At 34.0% G+C, this 23223-nt stretch overlaps 1 protein-coding gene across 5 annotated transcripts in view; it reads left to right on the top strand.

Moving 5' to 3' along the window:
• EMC2 (ER membrane protein complex subunit 2) overlaps window positions 1-23223 on the top strand; it is a 209468-nt gene that overhangs the window by 133660 nt on the left and 52585 nt on the right. For 2 of the 5 annotated variants that reach the window (XM_089898820.1, XM_089898817.1), the window contains one exon: window positions 2668-2839. The gene's annotated coding sequence lies outside the window, so the exon portion shown is untranslated. The other 3 variants (XM_089898818.1, XM_089898819.1, XM_089898816.1) reach the window with 3 other exon arrangements.

The following is a 23223-nucleotide window of genomic DNA, read 5'->3' as shown; positions in this document are numbered from 1 at the left end:
CTCATATCTCATTACTCCTCAGTAATAATAATTAGAATTTCTTCTTCCTTTTTTTCTCTTTTCATAGTGAACAACCATTACACTACCTTTAGCAGTATTTTGCATGTTTCGCAATAGAATAGAAAGAACTTTGAGAGTTAACCACTTTATTCAGACACAAATCAGTTTTTAAAATAGGCAGTTGTTCATTCAGGGCAAATATTGTTAATATTAGTTTGTAATTTATATACATAACTTATATATTACATATAGAAATACATATATAAATTTTAATTAATTAATTACCAACATAATACAGAGACTCCGGCATGCTTGTTATTGCTTTATTTGCACAAATTGGAGATCATGGAAGAATTGACAACCTGGAAGTCTTAAGGAAGAAAACTATTGTCAGTATCAGCTTTTTAACCTTTTGAGTTATTCTGTTAGTAAATTATTCTCCACATCTAGTCTAATTCTTTCATTTTGCAGTTTTTTTCATTTTATTTTGCCCTGAGTAATGGGCAGATGTGAAATAACTCTTCCCATATGAAGATTATTCTTATAAATTAATAATTGTTATCACAAGATACACTGTTTTTGCCCATGAATTTAGTGACCATTTTCAACACAATCAGACATTTCAGATTTGTTTGCTATAAAGAAAATAGTGCCCACATATTATTCCACTACCTTTCTTCCCTTTAATCTCCTCCCGTGAGTCACTAGAGTAGTGTTTACTTTAGCAACATTTTTGTAATAAGTAATTTAGTGTCCCTTATAACTGTCAGCCTTTAGTTTCACTATATTTTTTCTAATTTTAATACCTCCTTGCCAGGAATTTTTTATTTATTAAATACATTGTTAATGTGCAATAATTTATAAAATTCAATTATATATAGTGATAATCTCATTGTGGCAGACAATTGCCCACCCAACTGCTTTTACCTCCTTCCTTGTTAACAGTATCCTATATTGTTCAGATAGGAGCACAGATCCCTGTTATTCCACGAGGTTTGGACCTTACTCTCAGCCCCAAGGGAAGTATCATGATTGATCTGAAAGAGAAGTAGTTTCATTCCATATGGTCCGTGATATGCCAAGGCAGAACTTTTTGCATTGAAGGAAATATTCCATATTTGTGCTACCTAATGTGGTAGCCACTAGCTGTATGTGGCTATTAAGCACTTGAAATGTAGCCAGGACAACCGAGAAATGGAATTTTTTATTTAATTTTAATTTTAATAGTTGCATGTGATTCATGGCCGCCATATTTGAAAGTGCAGATATCCAAAATCTGGGCATGTGGCCTAATTAGGGCTAATGAAATGAACAGAAGCTGTGGGGAAGGGCCTTTCTTTCAAATTAAAAAGTCAAAGTTTTGTGAGCTGAGGCTTTTTGCCTCTTCTGGCCATGAATGCCAACAACAAGCCTGGAGGTATAATAGCCATCTTACAAGCATGAAATAGCAAATATGAGAATTAAAGCTGTATTTCAGAGATGGTTCCGTAGAAAGATTACTGGGAGCCTGGGTCCCTGATTGGCTGAACACTTGAACCAACAAGAGCAATTGCCAGCTTCTGCGCTAACTACATGAGAAAAATAAACTCTTGATTGTTAAGCCATTGTTTTTATTTTTTGTTACTTTAGCCATATATGTTTCTGACTAATATATCCATCATTCAGCTTTTTTTTTTTAAGATGCAAAACTCTTATCTTAGACATGGTAGGGATGCTATTTTAGAATTTAATGATTTAAAATTAAGTAGATAATTACATGTAACAAAAGAAGTAGTATCTTGTTCCAACTCAGCACCTAGTATTTAAGCCAACAGAGGTGAGAAAAAGGCATATTTAGAATGTCTTTAATCATGAGGATAATATTGACTTGGGAACAGAGGAGGATGTAGAAAAAGTTGAAATGGAAAATCAATGTTTCAATATGTTGGAAGCATACAATTTTTATTATCACATATTTAGAAGAATTTTTTTTCTTTAATGCTATAATCCCTTTATCCTCAAAGTAACATTTAAATTCAAAGAACTATAGTAGGAGTGTAGGAGGGACTTTAGAGAGATTTAGTTGTTCTGCATTTTAGGATGAGGAAGTGAGGTTCTGAGAAATTAAGCTCTTCTGTGACAGAGCAGGTAATTGGACCAGGATGTCAGGCGTTCCCAAGTCAGTGCTCCTTCTAGCATATTCTAAGGCATATGTCTAGTCTCTGATAGGTTGTTCCTTGACAAAAATGAGAGCCAGATATATCTAAGGGACATTGCTTGTTAGCAGAGCAAGGACTAGAATTCAGATTTTCTGGCTTGTAAAAGAATTTTTTAATGGAATAATGAAGTCAGAATTTCATTTTTAATTAAATTGAATTTAAACAGAATTACCCATTAAAGATGTTACTTCATTTATAGTTAATGTGAGAAGTATTTCAAACTATTTGGAACTATTTCAAACCTCTTTCACTTTGAACCTGTAATTTATCCTATCTCTCTTCTCATTCTTGGCAAGTAACCTCTTTTATAGGCTGAATTGTGTCTTCCCCAAAATTTCATATTTGAAGTTCTAAGCCCTGGTGCCTCTGAATGTGACTTTATTTGGAGATTGAGTCTTTAAAGTGGTCATTAAGTAAAATTAGGTCATATTGGTGAGCCCTAATTCAATATGATTGATATCTTTATAAGGAGAGATTAGGACACAGACATACAGTGGAAGGACCATGAGAAGACGAAGAGAAGATGTCCATCTACAAGATAAGGAGAGTTTCCTCAGAAGAAATCAACCCTGCTGACACCTTGATCTTGGACTTCTGGCCTTTAGAACTGTGATGAAATAAATTTCTGTTGTTTTAAGACACCCAGTCCTCTGTGTACTTTATTAAGGCAGCCCTAGTTAACTAACAAGGCTCTCTTACTGTTTCACAGAGAAAAAGAGAAGTTATGAGATAAAAACATACCCAGTATGACATTCTTGTGCCCAAATTCACCTCTTTTCCTCTTAGAGTAAAAGAAATTGGCCCTACCCTTTTCTGAGCTATTTCCCACCACTGTCTTCCTCATTTTTTATTCTTTAGCCATACTTTAGCTTCATGAATTTGCCACACTCCCTTCCTGACTTCCTAAAACTTCGTCTTTTCCTCACATTTGTCCTTAAACTATTTTTTTCTTCATTACCTCTTCTCTTTTTTATTTCAACTAGATTCTTCCTATTAACGCTAAAATATGCTCAGTTTGCTACCACTTTTTAAAACATCTTCCTTCATTTCCACAGTCCCACTCCAGCCACTACCCATTTTTCTCTTTTTACAGCCAAATTTCCTCACTTGTCTAAACTCATGTCTGTTTTCCCATTCTTTAAATTGCTCCAGTCTGGCATTCCCTTCACCCCCTGCATTGTTCCTTTGAAATAGTTTAGTTCCATGTCACCAATCTAATGGACATGTTCAGTCTTTTAAGTCATGACCATTTTCCATCAATTTTATGCTCTATGATACACCTCAAATCTATCTACTCTTCTCCATTTCTATTGCCACCACCACCCTACACCAAGCTACCATTACCGACTCCTAGACTACAACAGTGGCTAGAGAGCTTCTTCACTTCCCCTGCTCCATTCTTCACTACGATTAGAATGTGACAAAACATCACTAATAATGCCTTTTTACCCTCCCCCTCTTTAAAACTCTTCAGTTGTTTCCCATTTGTTGCCTTAAATATGACCTTTGACGTTCTGTATGCTGTCAGAACCAGGAAGGAAGATTCAGATTTTCTTATTTGTAAACTGTCGTCCTCTACTCTTCCCCTTTGTTTCTGAATTTAGCTACGCTTAAATTCAATGGCCTTGTTATGCTTCCTTCTACAAACTTGGTACTTGTTGTTCCCTCTCTATAAAACAAAGCCTTCCTTAACTCATCTTTCAGAGGTCACACCCCTCTTTTTTTTTCCTACTGTATTTTAAAGACAGTGTCTTATTTTAAAATACTTTAAGACTCACAAGAAGTTGCAAAAGCAATACAGAGAATTCCCATGTACTGGTAAACTTCTCCCTATTATGTAACCTTAGTACATTGTTAAACCAGGAAATTGACATTGCAGCAGTATTATTAACTCAGGTACAGACTGTATTCAGATTTCACAATTTTTACATGCCTTTTTTTACTTTTCTGTTTATGAAGTGTTACATATGTAGATTCATTTTACCATCACCACAATCAGGATATAGAATGTATATCACGAAGGAACTTCTTTTTTTTTTTTTTTAAATTAATTTATTTTTGGCTGTGTTGGGTCTTCGTTTCTGTGGGAGGGCTTTCTCTAGTTGCGGCGAGCGGGGGCCACTCTTCATCGCGGTGCGCGGGCCTCTCACTGTCGTGGCCTCTCTTGTTGCGGAGCACAGGCTCCAGATGCGCAGGCTCAGTAGTTGTGGCTCACGGGCCCAGTTGCTCCATGGCATGTGGGATCTTCCCAGACCAGGGCTCGAACCCGTGTCCGCTGCATTGGCAGGCAGATTCTCAACCACTGCGCCACCACGGAAGCCCCACAAAGGAACTTCTTGCTGCTCCTTATTAGGTTACATGTTACATCCTCATCTAACTCTAATGCCTGCTGTCCACTGATTTGTTTCTCTGTTGCTATAATTTTCTCACTGTAAAAATGTTATATCAGTGGAGTCATACAATTTGTAACCTTTTGAGACTGACTTTAACTCAACATGTTGCCCTTTAGCTCTATGAGTGTTGTTGTATGTGTCAATAATTTGTTCCTTTGTATTGCTAAATAATATTCCATTGTATAGCGGTATCACAGTCTGGTAATGCATTCACCATGGAAAGACATTTGAGTTGTTTACACAATGAAGTGGGCTTTATTCCAGATATGCAAGACTCTTGCTTTAATATTTGAAAATTGGTCAATGTAATTTATCATATTAAGAAGAAAATAAGAAAAAGTACATGAGCATGTCAACTGATCTGAAAAAAGCATTTGAAAAAATTCAATACCCATTTATGACGAAAAAAACAACTCAGCAGTAGAAGGAAACTACCTCAATTTGATAAAAAGCATGTACAAAACTTGCACCTAGCATGCTACTCAATGAAAGACTAAATACATTGAGATGGGAAGAAGACAAGGATATGCACTTACCACATCTGTTTGTTATAGTACTTGATGACTTAGCTGGTGCAGTAAGATAAAGGAATAAAAAGCATACAGATTGGAAAGGAAGAAGTAAAACTGTCTCTGTTTACAGATAACCTGATGGTCAACATGTAAAATCCCAGGAAGTCTCCAAGAACATCTTGAAACTAATAAGTGAGTTTAGCAAGATCAGAGAATAATACAAGGTCAACAAAAATTTTATATGCTAGCAATGAAGACATTTTCACTTACAGGTTGCTAAAAGATACAATATTAAGTATAAATTTAAGAAAATCTGTGGGATATGTTTGCTGAAAACTACAAATGCTAATGAAAGAAGAGCTCAATAAATGGAGAGACATACCATATTCATGGATTGGGAGGCAACATAGTAAAGACATCAATTGTACTCCAAATGATCTGTGGGTTTAATACAATTTCTATCCTGAAGGATTCTTTGTAGGTAGACTTTCTAAAATTTATATGAAAAGGTAGAGGAACAAGAATAGCATACACAATTTTGAGAATGAAGATAAAGTTGAAGGAATTAGACTGCAAGATACCAAGACTTACTATGTAGCTACTACAGCAGTCAGGAAAGTATGGTATTGTTACTGATTGTGTGGTTTTGCCAGAGTGATAGACACATAGAACATGGAACAGAATATAGAGTTCAGAATAGACTCACACCAGTTTGGCAAACTAATTTATTCAGTGGAGGAATTGTGCTGGGATGATTGAATATTCAACAAATGGTGTTGGAACAGTTGGGAATCTATAGCAACAAAAACCCTAAACCTAGACCTCACACCTTAAAAAAATATTCAGAATGGGTCATGGATCTTAATGCATTGTGTAAAACTAAAATTTTTAGGAAAAAAACATGAAGAAACCCCTTTGACCTAGGGTTAGGCCAAAATTCTTCAGGTGACAAGATGTAATCTTTATTTAAAAATATGAATAAATTGAACTCTGTAAAAAATTTTTTTTGTTCTGAGAAAGACCCTGTTAAAGAAGTGGAAAGACAAGCCATGGACAGAAAATACTTGCAAACATATTCAATAAAGGACTTGTGTCCAGAATATATAAAGAACTTTCAAGATTTAATAGAAAACAATCCAATTAGAAAATAGGCAGAAGACTTGAACAGACATTTCAACAAAGAGGCTGTAGTGGTGGCACATGAAAAGATGTTCAACATAATTAGCTATTATTAGGGAAGTGCAAATTGCAGCTATAATGAGATACCACTGAAAACCTATTAGAATGGCTAAAATAAAACAACTCTGTGCTGATGACTATGCAAAACAACTCGGAAATGTCAAATGTTTAGCTCCCCTGGAAAATGGTTTTTCATATACTTTTATATTATCACATACCTTTCATTTGAAGCACTCATCATTTTAATCATTTTCAGGTGATTCCCACCCCACCCCCCTGCTGTAGATTCTTTAATTACGTGAGATCAGAGACCATATCTGTTTTTGCCCACTATTGTCATTCCAGTTTTTAGCATGGAAGCTACACACACACACACACACACACACACACACACACACACACACACGTTCATATACTCATCTCTCTCCATTTATATATTTGTATTTATTTTTGCACCCAATTTAATAATCATAATGAGGTGTAGAAGGTATGAACTTTGCATTACAGTAGACATAGTAGAAAGCAAGAATAAATCAAGTCTTCTATACTTATTGTTTCTTAGCATAAAAATATAATTAATAATTAGATCTTGATGCCCAAAGTTAAATTAGAAACATTGCAACAGACCATTTAATCCACAAATGACCGAATTTCAATAAGGTCAATTGCATCTCTACTATTTAACATAAAAACACAAACATTATAAGAATGCACAGCTCATTTTCAAGTCTAAGTCCTGGAAAAATTCCTCTATCTCAACAAACTGCTGCCAGCAAAACAAACTTAGAGACATTAATTTGGCAAATAAGTCACTAATAAGGAAATATGTACTTGCAGATGTCCAAGTAATCATGAACATTTCCAAACAGTGAATGGACAGTAACTTCGAGGAAACCTGAGTTTATGCCTAACAAACTTGAGAGATACACTACTAAAGAATCCCTAATTGCAAATTCAGTTCCTTTTTAGGCAACTTAAATATTACATGAAAACATGGATACGAATTATGTGAAAATGTGATTGTATCAGATGAATGACCCAAAAAGTTGAAGTTTATCAAAAAGCATGTTCTTTAAAAACTCTAGGTAACAATGTGTACCAAAATATCACATCAATTTAAAATCAATTTGAAGCTCTCCAGAGTGGTAACTGTAGAGTGGTTTCAAGAGTTGGCCTCAAATGACAGCTGATTTTGGATCCAGTTTCACTATACTGGTCTACGTGTCATACTCAGTATGACAGAGAGAACTGGAGACAACACAGCTCCACTGGTTGATAATTCCCCAATGTCCCCCCTAGTCTGACTTTTAAAAATACGGGAATAAATATGACTACAGTTCTTGTGAGGGGAATCAAAGTTGTGTGGTTCCAGATAAAAACAATTGAAGAAAATTGTCTCGCTAAAAAGAGCTTCAAGTAACATGATATATATGCTGATTTTAAAAAACTAATGGCTTTTGGGAAATAGACATGGTGCAAATGTTTGCATCACAAATTGTTGCGTCACAAATGGCACCCAAGAGTCAGAACTCTGATGCTTGCACAAATGCAATCTTAATGAATATTAGAATGAGAGGGAGTTCTAAAAAACAAGTTTTAAAGATGTAAAAATAGTTAAATGCAATATTTTTTCCCCATGGGGTGGGAGTTACTGCTAAATATTTCATTTTTCTGCATGTGATTTCTCTAAAGTTTTTCCCACAAGACAATATTTACTAGTCTAAAGAGAATCATAATACAGTATTTTCTGTTAATTATATCCCAATTTAGCTTAGCAACTTAATTTTCTATTAACAAATCTCAAATATCATTAGACTAATTTTTGAATTAACAGTCATTGATTAGAAGTAACAAAAAATGATTTTCAGTTGTATTCTTTTCCTTCTACAATCTTATAGAAGTACGCCACCTAGAGTAAATTTTATAATTTTTAAAGTATAAAAACTGCTGGGCTGGTTTTATTCTAAACTACAAAAAGTAGGCACATTTTAATCAAAATCAAGCTAAATATTATAATGTGGAATTTTTCATATATTTTCTGTTTTGATGTTTCTTAATATTACTGTATATAAAATAGACTGTTTTTCAATAGTTCCAGATTAAGCAATTTACACAATGTGCCCTCTCGAGATGGTTAACAAATCAAGTTCAGGAGTTATACTTTTTGAAACCTGATTCAATGACATTAGGTAATCTTAACATGTTATTACCAACTAAAATAACTGGGAATATTTGAGAGATAATATAAATAATGAGTTTTGGATATATACGTAAGTACACACACAGTATACTAAGCAATGTTAAAAATCATTGACTTTTTTTTTCCCCCCAACTTTATTGAAATATAAATGACATATAACGTTGTGTAAGTTTAAGATGTACAAAGTAATGATCAGATACACTTATGTATTGCAAATTATTTACCACAATAAGGTTAAGTAACGCATCCTTAACCTCATATAATTACTATTTTGTTGTTGTTACAGTGAGAACACTTAAGATTTACTCTCACAGCAACCTTCAAGTATGCAATACGGTATTGTTAACTATAATTCACACTATACATTAGATCCCCAGAAATTATTCATTTTAGAATTAAAAGTTTGTGCCCTTTGTCCAGCATCTCACCGTTTCTTCTGATCTCCAGCCTCTGATAGCCATCAATCTATTCTCTGTTTCTATGAGTTTGACGTTTTTAGATTCCACATATAGTGAGATCATATGGTATTTGTCTTTCTCTGACTTATTTCACTTAGCTTAATGCCCTCAAAAGCCATCCATCTTGTCACAAATGGCAGGACTTCCTTCTTTTTTATGGCTGAATTATATTCCATTACATATATATATATATATATTCCATTGCATATATATATATATATACATTTTCTTTATTCATTCATTGATGGACACTTGGATTGTTTCCATGTCCTGGCTATTATGAATAATGCTGCACTGAACATGGGAGTGCAGATATCTTTTCAAGGTAGTAATTTCATTTCCTTTAGATATATATTCAGAAGTGGGATTGCTGGGTCATATGGTAGTTCTGTTTTTAATTTTTTAAAGGAATCTCCACACTGTTTTCCATTGACTGTTTCAATTTACATTTCCCACCAACAGTGTACCAGGGTTCCTATTTCTCCACATCCTCTCCAGCATGTGTTATCTCTGGTCTTTCTAATGATAGACATTCTAACAGGTGTGAGGTGGTATCTTATTGTGGTTTTGATTTGCATTTCCCTGTTGACTATTGATACTGAGCACTCAAACTTGGTGGCCACTGTATGTATGTCTTCTTTGGAAAAAGAGTTTTTGCCCATTTTTAAATTGGATTTTCTTTTTTTTTTTTTTTTTGCTATTGAGGTGTGTGAGTTCCTTATATTTCTTAGGTTGCCTTTTCTTTTCATTTTGTTGATTGTTTCTTTTGCTGTGCAGAAGTTTTTTAGTTTGATATAGGCTTACTTGTTGATTTTTGCTTTAGTTGCTTGTGTTTTTGGTGTCATATCCAAAAAATTATTGCCAAGACTGATGCCAAGGAGCTTTTTCAGTGTTTTCTTCTAGGTATTTCCTGTGTTTAAGGCCTTAGTCCATTTCAAGGTAATTTTTGTGAGAAGTGTAAGATAGGCATCCAGTTTCATTCTTTGCATGTGGATATCCAGTTTCCCCAGCATCATTTATTGAAGAAACTATTCTTTCCCCATTGAGTATTCTTGGTTCCTTGTCAAATATTTGTTCAGCTTTTGTGTGTGGATTTATTTCTGAGAGCTCTCTATTCTGATTTATTGGTCTATGTGTCTGTTTTTATGCCAGTGCCATACTGTTTTCATTACTACAGCTTTGTGATATAGTTTGGAATCAGGACATGTTATGCTTCCAGCTTTGTTCTTTCTCAAGATTGATTTGATTAATCAGGGTCTTTTGTGGTTCGATAGGAATTTTAGGATTGTTTTTTGTTTCTGTAAAAATTTTCATTGGAATTTTCATAGGGATTACACTGAATCTATAGATGGCTTTGGGTAGTATAGACATTTTAACAATATTAAGTCTTCTGATCCATAAACATGGACTATCTCCCATTTATTTGTATCTTTAATTTTTTTCATCAATGTCTTATAATTTTCAGTGTACAATTCTTTCACTTTCTTGGTTAAATTTATTCCTAAGTATTTTATTATTTTTGATGCCATTGTAAATGGGATTGTTATCTTTATTTCTTATTAAGATAGTTCATTGATAGTGTATAGAAACAACTGATTTTTATATAAAGATTTTACTGAATTGATTTGTTCTTATCTGACTTGGTATCAGGATAATGCTGGCCTTCTAAAATAAGTTTGGGAGTGTTTTCTCCTCTTCCGTTTTTGGGAAGAGTTTGAGAAAAGTTGGCATTAATTATTCTTTAAATGTTTGGTAGAATTCACCAGTAAAGTCATTAGTTCCTGAGCTTTTCTTTGTTAGGAGATTTTTGATTACTGATTTAATCTCCTGACTAGTATTTGGTCTGTTCAGATTTTCTGTTTGTTCCCAATTTAGTTTTGGTAGGTTGTATGTTTCTAGGAATTTGTCCATTTCTTTTAGGTTGTCCAATTGTTGGTGTATGATTGTTCATAGTAGTTTCTTAGGACCCTTTGTATTTCTTTGGTATCAGTAGTAATGTCTCCTCTTTCATTTATAATTTGATTTATTTAAGTCCACTCTTCTTTTTTCTTGGAAAACCTAGCTAAAATTTGTGAATTTTATCTTTTTACAAAGCCAACTCTTAGTTTCACTGATTTATTTTTCTATTGTTTCCCTAGTCTCTATTTCATTGTTTTCTGCACAGATCTTTATTATCTGCTTAGTACTGCTAACTTTGGGCTTAATTATTTTTCTTTTTCTAGTTCCTTGAGGTGTAAAGTTAGGATATTTATTTAAAATCTTTCTTTTTGTAATGTAAGCATTTATTGTTATTAACTTTTCTTTTGCATAGCTTTTACTGCATCCCATACATTTTGGCATGTGGTGTTTCCAATATCATATGTTTTAATACATTTTCTAACTTATCTTTGATTTCATCTTTGACTCATTAGTTTTTCAGGAGTGTATTGTTTAATTTCCATGTGTTTGTAAAATTTCCAGCTTTCCTCATGTTATTGATTTCAGTTTCATATCATTGTGATCAAAAAAGATACTCAGTGTGGTTTCAATGTTTTAAATTTGCTGAAACTTTTGTGACCTAACATATGATCTGTTCTGGAAAATGTTCCACGTGCACTTGAGAATGTATATTTTGCTGCTGTTGAATGGAATGTTCCATATATGTTTTTAGGTCCTTTTGGTTTAGAGTACAGTTTAAGTTCCACATTTCCTTATAGATATTCTGTCTCCATGATATATCCATTGTTGAAAGTGAGGTATTGAAGTCTCCTCCTATTATTGTATTGCTGGCTATTATTTCTTTCACATATGTTAGCATTTGCTTAATATATTTAGGTACTCTGTGTTGAGTTCATGTATATTTATAATTGTTAATGAATTGACCCCTTTATCATTATATAATAACCTTAGTTTCCTGTTACAGTTTTTGACTTAAAGTCTATTTTGTCTGATATAAATATAGCTACCCTGCTCTCACTTGGGTTTCATTTACATGATATATATTTTTTCATTCCTTCTCTTTGAGACTATGTGTGTCCTTGAAGTTGAAATGTGTCTCCTTTAGGTATCATATAGTTGGGTCTGGGTTTTTAAAAATTCATTTAGTCACTCTATGCCTTTTGATTGGAGATTTAATCCATTTACATTTAAAGAAATTATTGATAGTAGGGACTTACTACTGTCATCTTTTTAATTGTTTTCTGGCTCTTTTGTAGTTTTTTTGTTCATTTCTTCCTTTCTAACTGTCTTCCTTTGTAAGTTGATTATTTTCCATAGCGGTATACCTTGATTCCTTTCTTTTTATGTTGTGTTTATCTAGTATAGTTTTTTGTTTTGCATTTATCCTGAGGCTTACATAGAGCATCTTAATGGATATAGCAGTCTGTTTTAAGCTGATAACAACTTAACTTTGATTGTATACAAAACTCTACCCTTTTACTCCTCTCCCCACATTTTGTTTTTGATGTCACAATTTATATCTTTTTATATTGTGTATCTATTAACAAATTATAGTAACTATAGCTATATTTACTACTTTTTCCTTTAACCTTTATTGTAGAGTTAAGTGGTTAGCACACAACCATATCATAGTACTAGAGTATTTTGAATCTGACTATATACTAAACATTACCAGTATGTTGTATATTTTCATATGTTTTCATGTTACTAATTATCATCCTTTCATTTCAGGTTGAAGAACTCCTTTCAGCATTTCTTATAAGGCACATCTAGTGGTGATTAACTCCCTCAGCTGTTGTTTGTTAGGAAAGTGTTTATCTCACCTTCATTTCTGATGGACAACTTTGCCAGGTAAAGTATTTGTGGTTGGCAGTTTTTTTCTTTCAGCACTTTGAAGGTATCATCTCACTCTCTTCCACCCTGCAAGGTTTGAGAAGTCCACTGATAACCTTATGGGGGTTCCCTTTTATGAGAGAAAAATATTTTTTCCTTCTGGCTGCTTTTACAGTTCCCTCTTTGATTTTAGACAGTTTTATTATAGTGTGTCTTGGAAAAGATTGTTTTGGATTGAAATTTTGGGGTGACCTGTTAACTTAATGAATTTGGATGTCCAAGTCTGTCCCCAGGTTTAAGAAATTCTCAGACATTATTTCTTTAAATAAGTTTTCTACCCCTTTCTCCCTCTTTTCTCCCTCTGGGACTTCAGTTATGCCTAGGTTGTTTCTCTTAATCTTTTACCATTAGTACTGTAGGTTTTCTTCATTCCTTTTCATTCTCTTTTTTTTTTTTTTTTTTGCTTCTCACTGGATAATTTCAAATGATCTGTGTTTGGACTCACTATTTCTTTCTTCTGCTTTGTTTGTGCCATCTGCTCTTAAAGCTCTTATTGACTTTTTCAGTGCAGTCATTGTGTTCTCCAGTTCCAAAATTTTTCTTTGGCTCTTTTTCATGTTTTCTGTTTGTTGAACTTCTTATTTTGTTCTTATATTATTTTCCTGACTTCAGTAATTATTTGTGTTCTCTTACAACTGTCTGAGAATCTTTATAACAATTATTTTGAATTCTTTATTGGGCAATTCCTGGATCTCCATTTCTTTGGCATCATTTACTGAAAATTTACTGTGTTCCTTTGGTGGTATCATATTTACCTGATTCTTTATGATGCCAGTAGTCTTGCATAGGTGTCTGCACTTTAGAAGAAGCAGTCACCTCTGCCAGACTTTATGGACTGACTTCAGTAAGAAAAGACCTTCACTTGTGTGGGGCATGCTGGAACATGATGTGACCCTGGGTCTAGTGGTTCAGGGCACCAAGTGTGCATGCATGTGGTGGCTCTGGGTCCTGTGGAGGGGTGTACCATCTCAATTGCTTGGCCAACTGGAGTACATAATATCAGAAATTATGTGGTCCTTGGTGAACACTGTGGGGGATCTTCAGTGGCTGCGAGGGTTATTGGTTCTTCAGCTGTGCTTCCAGGTCCAGTGGCTAGGGACCAAGCCAGTGGTGGTGGCTGGAGTCAGGGGTATGTGGATCTGGGGGCCAGCTGCAGGTTCCTGTGTAATGATAGGGGCTGGTTGCAGGTACACACATAGTGATAGCAGCCAGGGCAAGCAGCGCATGCCAAGGTCAACTGGGCATACTGGCAGTTGCGGGGCCCTGGCTGTCAGCATACACTCCTGTGACTGCAGGGTCTTGCCATGGGTGCATTCAATGCAGCAAAGGTTGGTGACAGGAATCAAACTGGAGGTGTACAAGTGCACAGCTGGAGGAGCTAGCCCCAAGCGTGCACATGGCATTGGGGGTCAGCCATGGGGGTCTAAGGCTGTGTTTTGCACTCATGCAGCCACAGAGCCGGGATGCCAGTGCAGATCCCAGGCTCTGATAGGGAGGGAAGTGGGGAGTGAGGAGAGATACTCAGGCATTTGGCATCTGTAAACATGAAAACCTGTGGGGCACAAGCCAGATAAATCTGTAGGGGTTCTGTTGTGGTTGTGCTGGTTTCTTCAGTAGCAAAATCTGCTCGGGTCTTCTGTAGAGGAGTTTGCTGGGGATCATGGTCACTTCCACTGTGTGGCTGATACTGGTAGCCCTTGCCCTTCTTCCTTATTCCTAGCTGTATCTATATGTCTCAGCTTCGCCAGTCTCTTGGTGGGCTGAAACTGAAGTGGATTCTTCTTATAGTGAACTGAAAGGCTGGGGAAGCTGATGACTCACCCCTGCTCTCTCTTTCCCAGTGAGGGGAACTCTTTCTAGCTGGGGAGTTCCTTCCTGGCCTAGGGAGATGAGGGAGGCAAAATGAAGCTGTTCTTCCTATTCTTTCTGTGTGTTTATTCTCAGGGTTTTTGTTCCACTGTGTTGCTAAAGTTTCTTAAGTGGACTCCTGAGTTCTCCCAGAGCTGGCTTTGTTCATGGATAGCGGTCTAATTGTTGATCCTTGCGGGGAGATGGAGTCTGAGGCCTCCTACTTTGCCATCGTGGTGATGTCACTCCTCAGAATTGACATTTCATAGTGAATGTGATGGGGGAAGAAATCATGAAATTGAGTACAAAATATTTTAGATTTGAAACCAAAGCTATTTGGAGAGTTCTATCTTATCTCTGAGACTCTATCTTATCTCTGCTTTAAAAGATCATTTTCTCTTTTGCTTTGGGAATTCAAAATTTGAAACAGTTGTGGGCAAATGATGCTTCTTGTAACATCCCACAAGGGATCAGATTTTCTAGTGAAATATCACTTTGATTTATTTGTGTCCTTGTATAGGTGATTTCTACACTTATCCAGAGGAAAAATTCCTGCAGAGTAGAGGTCTTGTCTTCAGTTTCATTTCCTTACATTATCTAACACATACTTTTGCCACAGGGAATGCTTATAAATATTTGTTGATATCATATTTTGTCTCCAAGCTAACTGAAGTCAGTGAGGAGAGTCATTCAGTTGCTAAACTTTAACAGTCAAATTAGCTTATCAGACTATGAATTTAATTAGCAAAGTTTGAAAACTCTTCATGGTTTTTTTTTTAAAATTTAGTATGGCAAATTTTATTTAAGGCATAGCAAAGCCTCCCTGATAGCAGTTATGTATTACAGAAGTTCAGAATGAAAGATTTATAAAATTTCTCAACCCACTAAAAATATAAACCAGACAGAAAAATTACCCATTGAGTAATAGTAAATGTCAGTGTTTAAAAAAAAAACGAACTTATTTTTTAGTTACAAGGGACACATGCATTTTATTTATAATATAGCTTCAAGACTTTAAATATGCTGCCCAGAATATCTTCCAGTTGCTATAGGGAGTTCTGTTATTCGTCAATGTAGGGTTTTCTACTTGGCAGCATTATGTATTTATGATGGCATCTGTGTTTGCTGGTTGTTGCATTTGCAGTGGAACTTGTATTTCAGCCAGTTGAAGAGGGAGGAAAAAAGAAAGTAAATTAAACCTGACTTCTTGGCAATGAAGTAGTAGCTTCTTATTACTTGGACCCGTATATTCCAAGAACACCAAACGTAACTGCAGTTGTGTGCCATAGTTACTCTACCTATAATTGACTATATTTGCATTGTAATAAACTTGTATAATAATATTAAAACCAAAAAGTTAAAAACTAAAATATTATGTCTTGTCAGTTGACATGCACTTTTCAAGCAGAATTTTAATATGGGAAATTAGCTATTAGAATGATGCTTATTTTTTCCTGGTCAAAGAAAAATTGTCATTATCATCAATATCATTTTGTAAGCTTTCATTTACTTAAACTAAGTGAAAATCTAAATGAACTAATTAAAAAAGATTTTCCTCAACTTTTATGAGAGAAACAGAACAGAAAATAAAAGTGAACTCATTAATATGTAGGATTTCTTTTTAAAAACAACTAGTATATTTTAGAGTTAGTGTACATTTATCTCAAGCCAATATTCCAAACCCATATACATCTACCACATTAACCTGTAATATTTGATGTTCGTAAAGATTATCTTCATATATCCCAAGAAGTACCTTTTTAATATTAAGAACCTAGAAACACCTTCTTAGCATTGATTCTTAATATACACAACTGAGAATTAACTCCTTAATGTTGACATATGAAATTATATTCATTATAATTTCTAGATTTGTGAATTGTGTTCATTTTAATTTATGTAATTCATTTTATTTTTTAAACACTGGCAGTCTCTGAGGCATAGTTTAGTTAAATATCTACTAAGTTAACTTTTAACTTTGTGTTTACCCCAACTGTGTTGCACAATTATATTCCCTGTTCTCTGGAAGCTTATGAAATGGATACACTGGTGGTACCATTATGCATAAAACAGAAGTGAATATGGCGACAAAAATATAATATTTAGATCTTGCCCTCAAGATGCTTACAATTTAGTTTGAAAGACAGTGAATAAGAATGAAAATTCTATTAGTGTACACAGGAAATAACTGTCCAGTAGAATAATATGTGAGTAATTCTTATTGCCTGGTGACTTAATATGTTAGTGCCGTACAGCTTCAGATGAAGATGTGACTGCAGTTCAGAAGGTTCTTTAAAAACTTGAGGGAAGGGGAGAGACTTGGCCTTGATACTGAAAGATGGGTAGTTTTAGATCAAGTGTTGGCATTCTAGGTTGGGGTAACAATTTATGCATCAGTATTAGAGAGGAGAAAACCACCTTCTAGAGGCACAGTGGCTAGGCCTTTTTTGCTAGGATGAGAGTTTAGAGAAGTAAGTATAGAGAAAGAATGGGGGGAAGTATTATTAGAACAAATATTTCTCTAGCACTTTACAATTTATAAGGGATTTCTATGTAATTCTCATTTAATCTTAAATACCTGTGATGCAGTATCTTTATTACTTCTATTTAAAAAATAAATCTAGAACTAAGGCAACTGGGAATTATTGTTACAAAATAAAAATGAACAAAATATAAATGTAAGCTTTGATAGTCTAAAGAGAAAATATAACAAAAATTAGGTTAGAGTGGAAAAAATTGTTAATCTGTTTAATCTTTCATTGTAAGGAGACGGTTTAAAGGTAAAACATATAGTTTCAAAAGTGACATCAAAGATTTTTATAATTTTTTTCTTACCTTTAGAGAGATCTTTTACTTAGTAACCATATCTTCTGTGAAGATTAAATTTTTATGAATTTCAGTATTGCCTTCTATTTATTTTTAAAAAATTTAAATTTAAAAATAATCATGATTCCACCATTTTTTCCTGAAGTTATTTATATTTGCCCTTCTGAAGGACTCCTTTGCAAGCTGTACATGAGCGTAAGAATGTTCAATAAAAGTTGGCAATGATTATTTTGGGATGATGGAATGGTAGTAGATTTTTTAGTTTCTTCCTGGCACTTTTCAATGTACTTTCTGAACCAAATATGCATCACTTTTTTTTCTAAAACATTAAAGGCTTTATTCTTAAAATTAAAAAATTCCATACAAGTGCTGTTCTGAGGAATATACTTTGGGAATCACTGATGTAGATAATTATTTCCTAACCTTTTTGGATGAATGATCTCTTTCACAATAATATATGATTTTGCCAACTCAGGAATTTAAAAAATTATTTTCTGATTTTCCTATGGCATGTAACAAAGTAATTTAGCAAAAAGTTTTCATAATTATTTTATTTTATTCTCATGGTGACATAAGAGAAAATGTTGCTACCTATTAGTATGTCTTCACAAATATAGCACTGATGATAGTGTTTTTTTTTTTTTTTTTTTTCCAGACCGGGGCACGAACCTGTGTCCCCTGCATCGGCAGGCGGACTCTCAACCACTGCGCCACCAGGGAAGTCACAATGATAGTGGTTTTTATTACCAGTTAAAATAAGGCCAGATTGGATATAATCATCACAGTCATTTATTTTATTAGCAGTGCTTTTTGAGCTACAAGAAATACTAGTGCACTTTTAAAGAATTTTGATCAGACAGATTGAACTAATGGGTCTGAAGATCATTTTGAGGCAAATTTGCACATTTATCATGCTTTTACTCATTAATGTGTATTTTATTATTTTCTTGTGTTATCTTTCTTCAACCAGTGACTGATTATGGGTATAAACTAGGTAATAAGGGACCAAAAACAGATGATTTAAAACTAAGCAATGATTAATACCTTCATGATGACTGGCAATGCTTTGCTGAGTTATAAACTGACAGTGTCTATGTATGGAGGCCCTTCCTCTGATTTCCAATAATCACTGTACATTCTTACAGCATTTGCACTCTTAGGCTCTCCAGATTTCATTTTAGATGGATATTTTTAAAAAGTTATTAACATATTAAGTAGATACTGAAACAGATAACATTGTTAATTTAACATCATGATTCCTTATAAGACCTTTGTGAACCCATGATGATTACTATTTGGGAAATGGCCATACAGAAACTGATATAGGCATAGGCTTCCATGTAATTCTTAAGGAAAAGAGAGAATTTAGAAAGGAGAGTAGAAAGTTAGGGATTAAAGTTTAAGGCTTACTAAAATTTGGGGAGTGGAAGAAGAAAAAATAGTAGAGGATAGAGAACTAAGGAAATATAATTACAGAGGAATAACCATTGAATGAATGACATTACATACTTTATCTCATTTCATACGCAGTTTAAATGAGAAAGTTACAACTAAGAAAGATGAATAATTTGCCCCCAGTCACCCAATAAATGGTAGAGCAATGATGATTCAAAGCAAGATCTGTAATAAAGTTTATGCTTTATCCTCCTCAGCATTCCATCTCTCTCATTCAGAGATGTCAGAAGAGAATCAGAAGAGGGATGATATAATAAAAATTAAAGGAAGAATTTTAACAAGAAAGTATTCTGCATTAGATGTGGCAGGGGTGTCAGGCAAAAATAGATCTCAGAAAAGATCACTGGAACTGGCAGAGGCCTTGAAGGGCAAAGCAATATTCTATGGAGTTAAGGGGACTTTCTCTGTTAACACAAGACTTGTGCTTTATGCTACTAGTGTGGTATCTTGCTCATTTTTTCCTGGTATCCCTAAGGCTTAGCATAACATTTTGCCTACAGTAGGCACAAGGCTAAGATCTTGCAAATATATGACTGATGTAGATTATAGGTCTAAAAGGTCTTGAAACAGCCTGGTGGATATTGAAGATCCAAAGGGTGATGGCACTCTGAAGGGCGATCCACAGAAGGACTGATGATTTGAAGATGGTGGTAAATGAACATAATATGATGTTAAATGGTGAAAAACAAAGATGGGTGGTATACGAATCATTGGGACCTGCTTCTGGGGACCAAGAAGGTTGTGCCTCTCCCTTACTCTGTCTCTTCCTAGCCACTGTGAATCAGTAATAGCACCAAAACCCACAAGTTTGGATGAAGTTGGGGGGGCATGTCACAGAAATTTTGGTCTATTTTAAATTGATGACAACTTAAAATTTTAAAGAACTTGTTATATAAAAATGTACTAACGATGATAAACGTTTTTTCAATAGGTGAAGAAAAAACATTTAGTATAATAACATACACATTTATGAATTTAAAAAATCAATGAAAATTGGGCAAAGTACATGAACAGGTCATTTAAAGAAGGAGATACTTAGCAAAATACAGTTCAATAAATATTTATTGAATAAAACGTAGGCTATGGTAGAATTAGATTTATACCATAAGAAGGAGAAAAAACAAGTAGCTTGATTACCAAGAGCTTTGTATGTCATACTTTGGAGCATGGAATTTATCCTGTAGATGGTTGGAGTCTACTAAAGTGTGTCCACATTGAAGTAACTATTTTATTAGCACTGTAGTTAATGTACTCAAAACAGACTTGAGCTAGTGGAGAAAGGAGGTAGGCAGAGTAGCTCAAGTGAGAAAAAAATGAAACTATGGTAAGGATAAAAGGAATGAGAGAAAATGGACAGATTTAAGAAATATTAAAACTTGTTTTCTAAATAAACTTTTTTCTTCCAGTTTTATTGAGCTATAATTGACATATAGCACTGTGTAAGTTTAAATTGTACTGCATAATGATTTGACTTAACAAGCATCATGAAATGGTTACCACAATAAGTTTAGTGAATATCCATCATCTTATATAGATACAAAATTAAAGAAATAGAAAAAATGTTTTTTCCTTGTGATGAGAGCTCTTAGGATTTACTCTCTTAGCAACTTTCATATATAAGATACAGCTGTGTTCATTATATTTATCATGTTGCAAATTATATCCCTAGTACTTATTTATCTTACCACTAGACGTTTGTACCTTTTGACCACCTTCATCCAATTCCCCCTTCCTACCGCTTCTGGTAACCACAAATTTGATCTCTTTTTTCTGAGTTTGTTTTAAACATAGTAAGACCTGATGAAATGAATATGGTAGAAGGTAAGGGATAACAGGGAGTCTAGGAAAAATTCTATTTTTCTCAATAACTTGTGTGACTAGCTTGATGATAAAATGCTTGATAGGAAGTAAACAGGGTATAACGTGTTTATTATAAATTTTTGGAATTGAACTTGAAAAGCTTCTTTTAAATATAATATTAAATGTATTCTTTATTAAGGACTTTAAAAAAGTTTTTTAGAGCACTTTTAGGTTTACAACAAAATTGAGAGGAAGGTATAGAGATTTCCCATATGCCCGTTGCCCCTACATATGCATAGCCATCCCTCATCTCTCACCAGAATGGTACACTCATTACCAAGAATGAACCTACATTGACATATCATAATCACCCAAAGTCCATAGTTTACCTTAGGGTTCAGTCTTGGTGTTGTAGATTCTATGGGTTTAGACAAAAATATTATGACATATATCCATCCTTGTAATATCATATCGAATATTTTCTCTGCCCTGAAAATCCTCTGTGCTCTGCCTATTTATCACCCCCTTCCTCTGACGCCTGGCAACCACTGATTTTTTGTCTCCATTGTTTTTCCTTTTCCAGAATTTTTTTTTTTTAATTTGGAGGTACATGGCGTTATGAATTTTTATGTTAGTCAATTAGTTGTATATGTAATGCCATCCATTCTCCAAACTAGAATCACAAATAAGATAAAACCTGGATACAAATTTTAAAATTACTTGTAAGACTGCATGTTTATTAATACTATAGTCATATCAGAAATAGATATGGAAACATATTTCCCTGAAGTGTGATTGAAAATACAGTTGTTGTTAAGATTCTGGCCATTAGATTTAGTTCTGGTTGATGTTTAAAATAAAAAAATACTTTTATTAATTTCACATAAAAAGGTTAGAAGGGGTCAGGTGTCATTTAATATTTCCCTTTTGTATCAGGTAATGCAATTTTTGAGTTAGAGGTTCTTTATTGTAACATAGTATCTTTCCTCTGTGTAGAAGTTCATGTTAACCATAGAAAATAAAGAAGCTCATTGCAGATTAATATAGATTTTTCTATGTAAAAAATTTTTAAATTCAGTTTTTATGGCACATGGAAATGCTTTCAGTCTGTAAAACATTTTGAAAAATTCATTTAACATGAAAATATATACTGTATTATGATCAGTGTCTTCTATTTAGGCATTGCCACTTACCCAGATCTGATAGAAAGGTAATTCATAGAAATTCTATTTGTGCACATTCAAATTTGACTTGATTTAGAATATTATAAAATAGAGGAGACTGAATAAAAGAAGAAGAAGAACACCAATTTGTGGCACAAATATAAATGATGACATTATATTACAAGATCAACAAACAACTTCATTTAATTTTAGATTTTGGTACAACACTTAAAACATTGCTATGGCTCAAAGTAAGTTATTGAATCTGGGCAGCAAGGAAATAAAGAAAATTATTAGCATTGTAACAAAGCCCTGAAACAAAATGTCATTTGGAAAATAGCAAGCTGGCGACATGCCAGGGAGGGAAAAAAATTAGAAACACAAATGTTCCATCAGAGTCTTGGTTTTGAAAATGAATAAAAGAAGTAAATATATTACCATTTAAGTGTTATACTTATTAGACCTTCATTTCTAAAGAACAAATGACAAAAATAGGATCTGGATTTTTATAGAGTGGGAATAGGAGCTACTGCTCCCTTTCCATTTTAAGTTTGGAAAGTCGTCTCTCAATAATCTAGGATTGTTTCATTTTGCGTTTAAAGTTCGGGTAGGCCAGCCTAAACTAACAAATTACATCAAAGGGAAATCTGGAACAGACTAATGTCATTTAGGACCGGCGTTATCATATTATATTTCAAATGTAGTAATCTTCCACTTTTACACACACCAAAAACTTCATATTATTGTTTCGAAATAGCAGAGCAGAAAGTTTTGTAGGTTAAGGCTACAAAGTGAACAAAGTAAAAAACTCATTCAGGGACAACCTTACTTCCCAATATGGTAAAAATAAAATTTTGTTTTGTAACAAATTGTATTGCTTATAGAAAACATTCTGCACCACAAAGCTCTATCTTTTTAATAGTTTAAATTCCCAATGAACAAAGATGTTAGTAGGAAAGGAACTCAACAGTATTAAAATCCTTTGAACCTGAGATAAGAGGTAGAATCTGATTGTACCTATGGTGAAGATGGCCTCCTTAGCTTATCAGGTGTTTTAAGTGTCACTGATTATTTTTCTCTTGCTAAATCTCTAAACACATCTCTGATTTGCTATGGTGTTAGCTGAATTTTTAGGATTATTTAGTTTCACTTTAATCAGTTGAGGACTTAACTACAAATACAGCTTCTTCTTTGATGAGTCAGTAACTGGTTCTTGCATCTTCAAATCTAAGAGTTCTATTCTCCTGTCATTTGCTTGTCTGACAGTTTTATGCACAGTATGATTTAGTTAAAAGGATATTTAGCATTGTGGTTGATTTGTATTGCATGAAATAAGATAGTCAGCTGGTGGAAGCCAATT

Source organism: Delphinapterus leucas, chromosome 17 (genome assembly GCF_059928025.1).
Source record: "Delphinapterus leucas isolate spDelLeu-1000000601 "Yukka" chromosome 17, BTC_Dleu_Yukka2, whole genome shotgun sequence".
NCBI lineage: Eukaryota > Metazoa > Chordata > Mammalia > Artiodactyla > Monodontidae > Delphinapterus > Delphinapterus leucas.
The sequence above is the reverse complement of the archived record's forward strand: the minus strand, read 5'-3'. Positions and strand labels throughout refer to the sequence as shown.